Genomic DNA, 6,976 nt, shown 5'->3' on the forward strand with positions numbered 1-6,976 from the left:
TTGGAAAGGTTAACACTGTAACACTGATGAAATTTCTCAATGAGGTGGAGAGGTGTACGATGTGCCTGAGGAAGATAGACTTGGCAGATGTAATGGAGATACCACAGGTATTTCTGCGATAAACCCGATCAGCTCATCAAACTAAATCAGCGGCTTTTACTCTGTGCATTGTAAGAGTGATTTCTCTGAAATGTTCATTTTTAATTTTCATTTTGGCAAAAAAACATACAGGGATTTTTTTTTAAACCTAAATTATCCTTAATTATAGTTTTCTCTTTTTTTATCCATGGTTTTTTTTATCCATCATTAAAGGTATTAGAATAAAGTGTTTGATAGGGAGAACATGGATTACTGTTGAGTGAACGATTGTGCCTTTAGCTGGGTGGATGCAATGCATTGTAATCACTGGATGCCAAATATGTATAGCCACGTAATAGAAGCACACTGACAAATTTGTATAACATGTTATGTACGTTATCTTTGCATCAAGTTTATTTGTTTAGCTCGCTTCTATAATGACTGGACATGTTGCTTAGCAAATGACTGCCTGTTTACCCACTCATTATATCAGGCTGCAGAGCAGGTGTGAAGTGCAATAGCAGAGGCAGTATCTGTAAGGTCACAGGGATTCTTTGTTTTACTGCCATAGGAGAGTGTTCTGCTGTATTCCTCTTCTAGAAATAAATGTATTGTTTTCTAGTATTGATACACTGAATTGTACATCTTGATCATTTCTTGAGTCTTAAACCAAACATTTTCATTCTAGTGAATTGTATTATTTCGTCACTATTTATCTGCTTCTGTTGGGTCTTTGTGTTGCTGTCGCAGTCCTATCTTGGGGGGGCTATCTGAAAGCTGTTACAGTAATCAAAATAAAACTCAATTTCTGTATTTATCACTAAACCAACCGCCTGATCTGTGTTATTGTTTTTGCTTTCTAAATGAACACTTCTAACACACCTGTCTGTGCTGTTTCATCTGGATATTAATATAGCTGAGTCAGGTGTGTATGTGTGGGACTAGAGCAAAAATCAACACACATTGTGGACTGGCTCTGTTACTATTATTATTATTATTATTATTATTATTATTATTATTATTATTATTATTATCATTATCATTGTTGTTGTTGTTATTATTGTTATTATTATTATGATGCAGCTGCGGACAGCGGGAATGGATTCATTTGAATTTGTTTGAAAGATGTCACACTGATAATATATCTCTTTTATTCATGGCAGTCACACAGCACTTGTATTAAGAAACCTGTGTCTCCGCTCTTATCACGAACATGAAGCTCTTTTTCCTTATGTCAGACTGCCCTCCTCTGGTAGTTCTTCTGGAGCAATTGTGAGCAATCCACATTCTGAAGGCTCCATTTCCACACAGCAAACAATAACCTTACACATACATATAATGTACTGCAACAATCCTTTAATGACATTCAGAAACATAAATTCTAAGACTATCCAATGTGCTTGGCAGCAACTTGGTATTCAAGACTTGAATGTTATGATTTGTCACACCAAAGCAAGAAAGCCTTACTCTAGTTCTATTAAGTCTTAAAGTCTGTGTCATTCTGCTATTCAAACAGATGAGTAACCAGAAATATCAAAACTTTTTTGGGTTATTTGATGACTACTTCGTACTGACTGACTGAGGATATTTAAGTTGATGTTTTGTTGCAATTAGTCATGTTTTACTCATCTGTCTGCTGTTAGTAAGTGTCAGTCTTAAATTGGACATTGGAGAAATGAGTAACATTTAAGCTTGGTAAGAAATAATGAAAATGTTGCAACTGATATCCCAGAAAGTTCTCGCAGATTACCTTAACTATGCCATTTCTGCCCTGGAGCAGTGAGTGTAAGGAGTGGTTTCCTAACATTTTCATCACCTCACTTGTTCTAACTCAATGCTTACCAGAAACCATTCTAACATCCAAACCGTAGGAGCCGCCTTCACTGTTCACTGTACACAACTGTCATATGCAGAGGGGATTAGCACTGAAAAATCTTTTTTTTTTCTTTTTCAGGTAGGGCGGTACAAGCACTAATGCATATATACTTTGATTTTTTTTAGGCTTAGTTTAAAATGTTATTCTACACAGAATCCAATCTCAGCCAGCAAATGAGCCGTCCCTTTCTCATGACAGGGTAGTTTTACTGGAGAAGGGTTATGAGGGTCACGAGAAGAATTGGCAGAAATTCCTGAAAAATGTAGCATAGCGATAGCATGAACCAACCGCCATCCAACAGAAATACACTCCAAATTAAACCACAGATTAAAAACAAACAAGAGTGCTGATCAGAATCATGTCATAATTAGAATGTCTGAACCAGTGTTCTTCAATGGAAATGTTATTCATGTTTTTAAAACAGTGTTTCCACTAAGTTATTTTCCGACTGCTGACAGAAAAAGTGTCATATGAATTAATTTACACTGAATCCATATGTGATTTCTAGATAGAGCCTATGGTGAAGAGTGATAATATCACTACATAAACAGTGTTTTATCATACCTATCTAGCTACTATACTGTTTGAAGCTACACGGACTACATAAGTATTACATATGAAAAAAAACCAGAATATTAGGCAGCATCTGGTATGTTTGAAGCTATACATTCAAACCTTACAAGAAGTTTATCAGGTGAGTTGTCTGACTTACTACTGCAATGCCTATGAGCAACCGTTTTACCTTGCATAAACTTTACAATTCTCATCTTGTAAAGTTTTAATAGTGTCTTGGTAGAGTGTTAATATTGCTTTGAGGGGGAAACTTGACTGTATTCAAAAGTTAACTCTGTGTTCTTCATTTTCTTCCTGTTTCCTGCCTGGTTCCCTGTCCTCTGTCTCCTCTGACAGACAGGTTCTACTCTGCTGCTTCTGCTCCTCTAATCACAGCATAGATCATCTTCAGCAGTGAGCAGACTGTCTACGACAGGTATGTGGTGTAGACAGTCAAATTCACACCAAGGGGATTACAGGTGAAGTGGCCTTTTGTGGACATAACACATTCAAACCATCTACTGGTTGTCAGCACTCCCTGCTGCCGTGTGTGACTTTAGCGTGAGGTTGAATATGACCAGTGATTGTAGGCTCTTTCCTGATTAAGATATTTCATGTTCGCTCTTTTCTTAACATGTTGGTACTATGTCACTTGCTGTCCAACTTGAACAAAGTTAAACTGACACTGAAGCTGAGGGAAAAGAACATGATGACAGAATCCTCTCTTAGGCAAACAGAGAAGGCATAAAAACTTATTAAACTACCAGATGTTTGTTATAATGTACAGGACACTTGTTGTTGTTGAATAACTGATCAGTTCTCTCCAGATCCTCAGATGGAAGCAAATTAGGAAATCATTTTTGCCTTTGAGCACATTATTAGGATATGCCCCCTAAACATTGTTGAGTATCAGACATTCAAAATATCTACTACATCCCTGATTAGACTTCATCATTAGGAACCTTTGAGCGTTTGAGTCAGAGACGAGAGAATGACTGAGAGCAGAAAATCCTGAAGGCAATTTTCTTAAGATGTTTAATTCAGAGGAGTAAGGAGCAATCGTGATGTAATGGGTGGCATTGATTGCCTAAGCTGCTTCATGAATGTGTAAGGGCTCACACAGCATAGCAGATTAAAGACATTCCTCAAGTAAAGTTGATCAGGGACATCAGCTGAAAACCAGGGGTTCCCTGGGTCCTGTACAGTGAAGTGAACAAGCTCAATTTCTTGCTCACACTCCTGCTGATTTTCCTCTTTTTAGAGAATATTCATGCATATATAATCCACCAGGCTCTTGTCTCACAGTTTTCAGAGGGAAGTATCAATGTTTGAGAGAGAGAAAGAATTGTGCTCTGGACTATTCATATTGAACTATATATTGCATTCATAGAAATAAACCATGCATTGTAGAATATGTTGGCTTTCCATTGCCTAAAAGTAGTTTTTTACTTAATTTCTTCAGCTTGACTAAAGGAAATTTCTTGTTTTCTTCAAATTCACTTACTTTGATAAGGGCTGTTTAATGTGAGTAACTTGAGCTGCAGTTTTGTCAGATGAAAATAAATTATTTGCTCTGTTGACTGGGTTCCAGTTCAGTGAAGTATGTACTAAGTCTCTCATTTTACCTGTGTGAAAAATCATGTTTACTTGTACGCACAGCAGTTCTGAATGTGAAAACAAGGGGGAAATTATTTAACTGCTATGCGCCACTGGACTTGTCCACAGAGGGGCAGTGCTCTCTTTTCCAAATTCTTTGTGCTAATTGGACTCAGTTTACACTAACCAATATGTCCATATATATCCACGATTAGTACTTGCATTTCTTTTCTTTGTACATGTGCTTAGCCTAGTGCTTCTACACTAAATAGTCGCCCCTATTCAACTATTAAATATGTTATAAGCATGCAATAAAATCAGCCGAAGTGCTATATACTATGTATGATGTCTTTACGTTGCAGAGAAGATTATCAGTGCTTTTCTTGGTCTGCTGGTTTGCGTGCATTTTATTACTAAACTAGGCTATGACATGAGAGACCATACCCCATTTTAGAATATGGCTTTTGGAAGATTTTTTAAGCATTACTTGTGTCATTTTCTCCACCATCAGGCCCAACCCCTGTACAGTGATCTTGTGTTGTGTATCTACTGACATAAGTACCATTCATTCTCAATGGTTAGCACAGTCATTCAACCCTGACTGCCGTATAACATCATTCTCCTTCATTTTCACACCCTGCAATCCTGTAGCATCTGCAAACGCACTTCATTTCTCATACCTTCTCCTGTTTACCACAAGTCTATCAATATTGCATCTTACTGGGGAAGTCTCGCAGCTGAAAACACTCATCAATGTCACAGTTATCTGCTCCCTTTATGTTGCCAGGTTAAAGTTGTCTAACCAACACAGATGTTTTTGTATTGATTTAGCAGTCATCTGTTTGGATGGTATTATTGGTGTCTGCACCAATAATGTTGGATGTGTCTGGAACTTCTTCCCTCTTCTCTCTTGCTCACTTTAACCTTCACTTATGCTCATATTGGTCATTTGCAGCACTCCTCTCTACATTTTAATACAAATCCTTTGTCATGCTCACGGTGTTGCGCCTTGACCCAATCAAAGTTTGCTAACCACACATATATAACATCTATCCCTGTCACTTGAGTCCATGTGAATTTATGTAACAGATTGCTCCTGTCCTAATTAAAGAATCAGGCAGACATTTGATAACATTTCTGATACATGAGCTAGAGCATTTTGTTTTTCAAAATTGATGTGTTTAAATATATTTTTTCTGCCTTCCTCTGTAATTATAATGCAGCTGTAAAAACATTTGTGGTTTGAATTGTCAACAAGTAAAGTAGAAGTTCTCTAAATATCTCAAGGAACAGATTTTATACATTATACTTGTCCAAACAGTATCTCATAGTGATCCAGAATTATTAAAACTTCTAATAACTACAATGTATCTGAAACCTCTTCCTTCTTTTACCTCTGCAGAGCTGACTGACAGACCAGAACTCATCATAGATATCTTATTTTCTTTTTGAGTAAAAAAAAAAAAAAACACTTGTAATGTCTTCACCTACTACTTCCATCGAGTAGTTTTTCCTACTGTATGTCCTCACTCTGAACTGTACATGAAGCCTGAACAAATCATTTTTTCCGTGTCCTCTAATCAGGTTGGACATCTCCTCCTGTCTATATGCACTGCTCTGCTCAACAATGGTAAAATTGTCCTTTGGAAAAAAAAATAGGGCAGGAGGACAGTGTCCGTGCAAATATGGGAGATATTCACCCAGAGATAATGAATGAATGAGGCCCTTGCCCACTGCCTCTCGTAGCCCTGTATCCATTTGACATCCGTCAACCCTGCTGCAACAATTGACCTCATTGGCATGAATCTCAAAGTGAATCCGCTGTATGACAGTTTGATGTAGGTAAGATTCCGAGTTCATTACTCGACATACATTCCCTATGAGGTTGTGTTCCCCAGCACACCCATTGCATATGAAATACATGGTGGTCAATATTACTACACTGCCTTCCAAGACAACAATATACTGCCTGTGAGTTTGAAACTGCAGAAACACAGCAAGAGTTGGTAAAAACATTAACCATATCACATACACTGAAATGACCTGACAGACTGATGGAAAATAAGATGATATTTTTTTTTTCAATCTAAGTCCTAGACTATTTTTCACTTGGACCAAATTGGAAAATAAATATTTCAAAAGGGAAAATATGAGTCTTCAAGGAAAGCATTCAAGATGAAATTAAAGTTGTCTTTTTCTGCCAGCGTCAGTTTTCAGTTGTCTGATTTCTGTATCATCTTTCAAATTGTTTGTTTAACTTAAAAGGATAACTTGGCCAAGTGCTTGTCGGCTTTCAAAGGTTCATTGGTGCTTCCATAGAGAGAAAAAATCAAGGATGTAATGTGGCAATCCAAATTTGCCCTATTTTAACCCTTAACACAACTCATGATCTTGCCATTGTCTGTGTTTACACTATATCCCCCTCAATGTGTGTCAGGAGAGTGGACCAGAGGTCTATTGTTTGTCTATGTGAAGTAGTCTGGAGTTTTCTGAACATTTCTCCGAATTCCAGAACACAAGGACTGCCTGGAATGACACTGTGGTTAAATCAGTCACTGCGTCTGCTGGATTTGTAATTTAAGGGTGTATTTACCTCTAAGCAGAGCCTGTCTGAATCACTTCACTGCTGACCTGAATTCCACTTCTGTAGACTTTAAATTAATTGGTGGCGCCAACCATATATTGTACAAGCTATGTTCAGGTTACGAAACATCGCAGGGTCGTTCAAACAGTTTTGGCCCCTGAATGCGTGAGCATAACTGCACTCCAAAAGTTCATATCGTCCATACACTCTCAGTTCAACAGAAACATGCACACGTGTTACATCTTGATACTTTTATCTGAGAAAGGTTGTTTGTTTTTTTAGATCATTCA

The sequence above is a fragment of the Chanos chanos genome, chromosome 1 (assembly GCF_902362185.1).
Source record: "Chanos chanos chromosome 1, fChaCha1.1, whole genome shotgun sequence".
Classification (NCBI taxonomy): domain Eukaryota; kingdom Metazoa; phylum Chordata; class Actinopteri; order Gonorynchiformes; family Chanidae; genus Chanos; species Chanos chanos.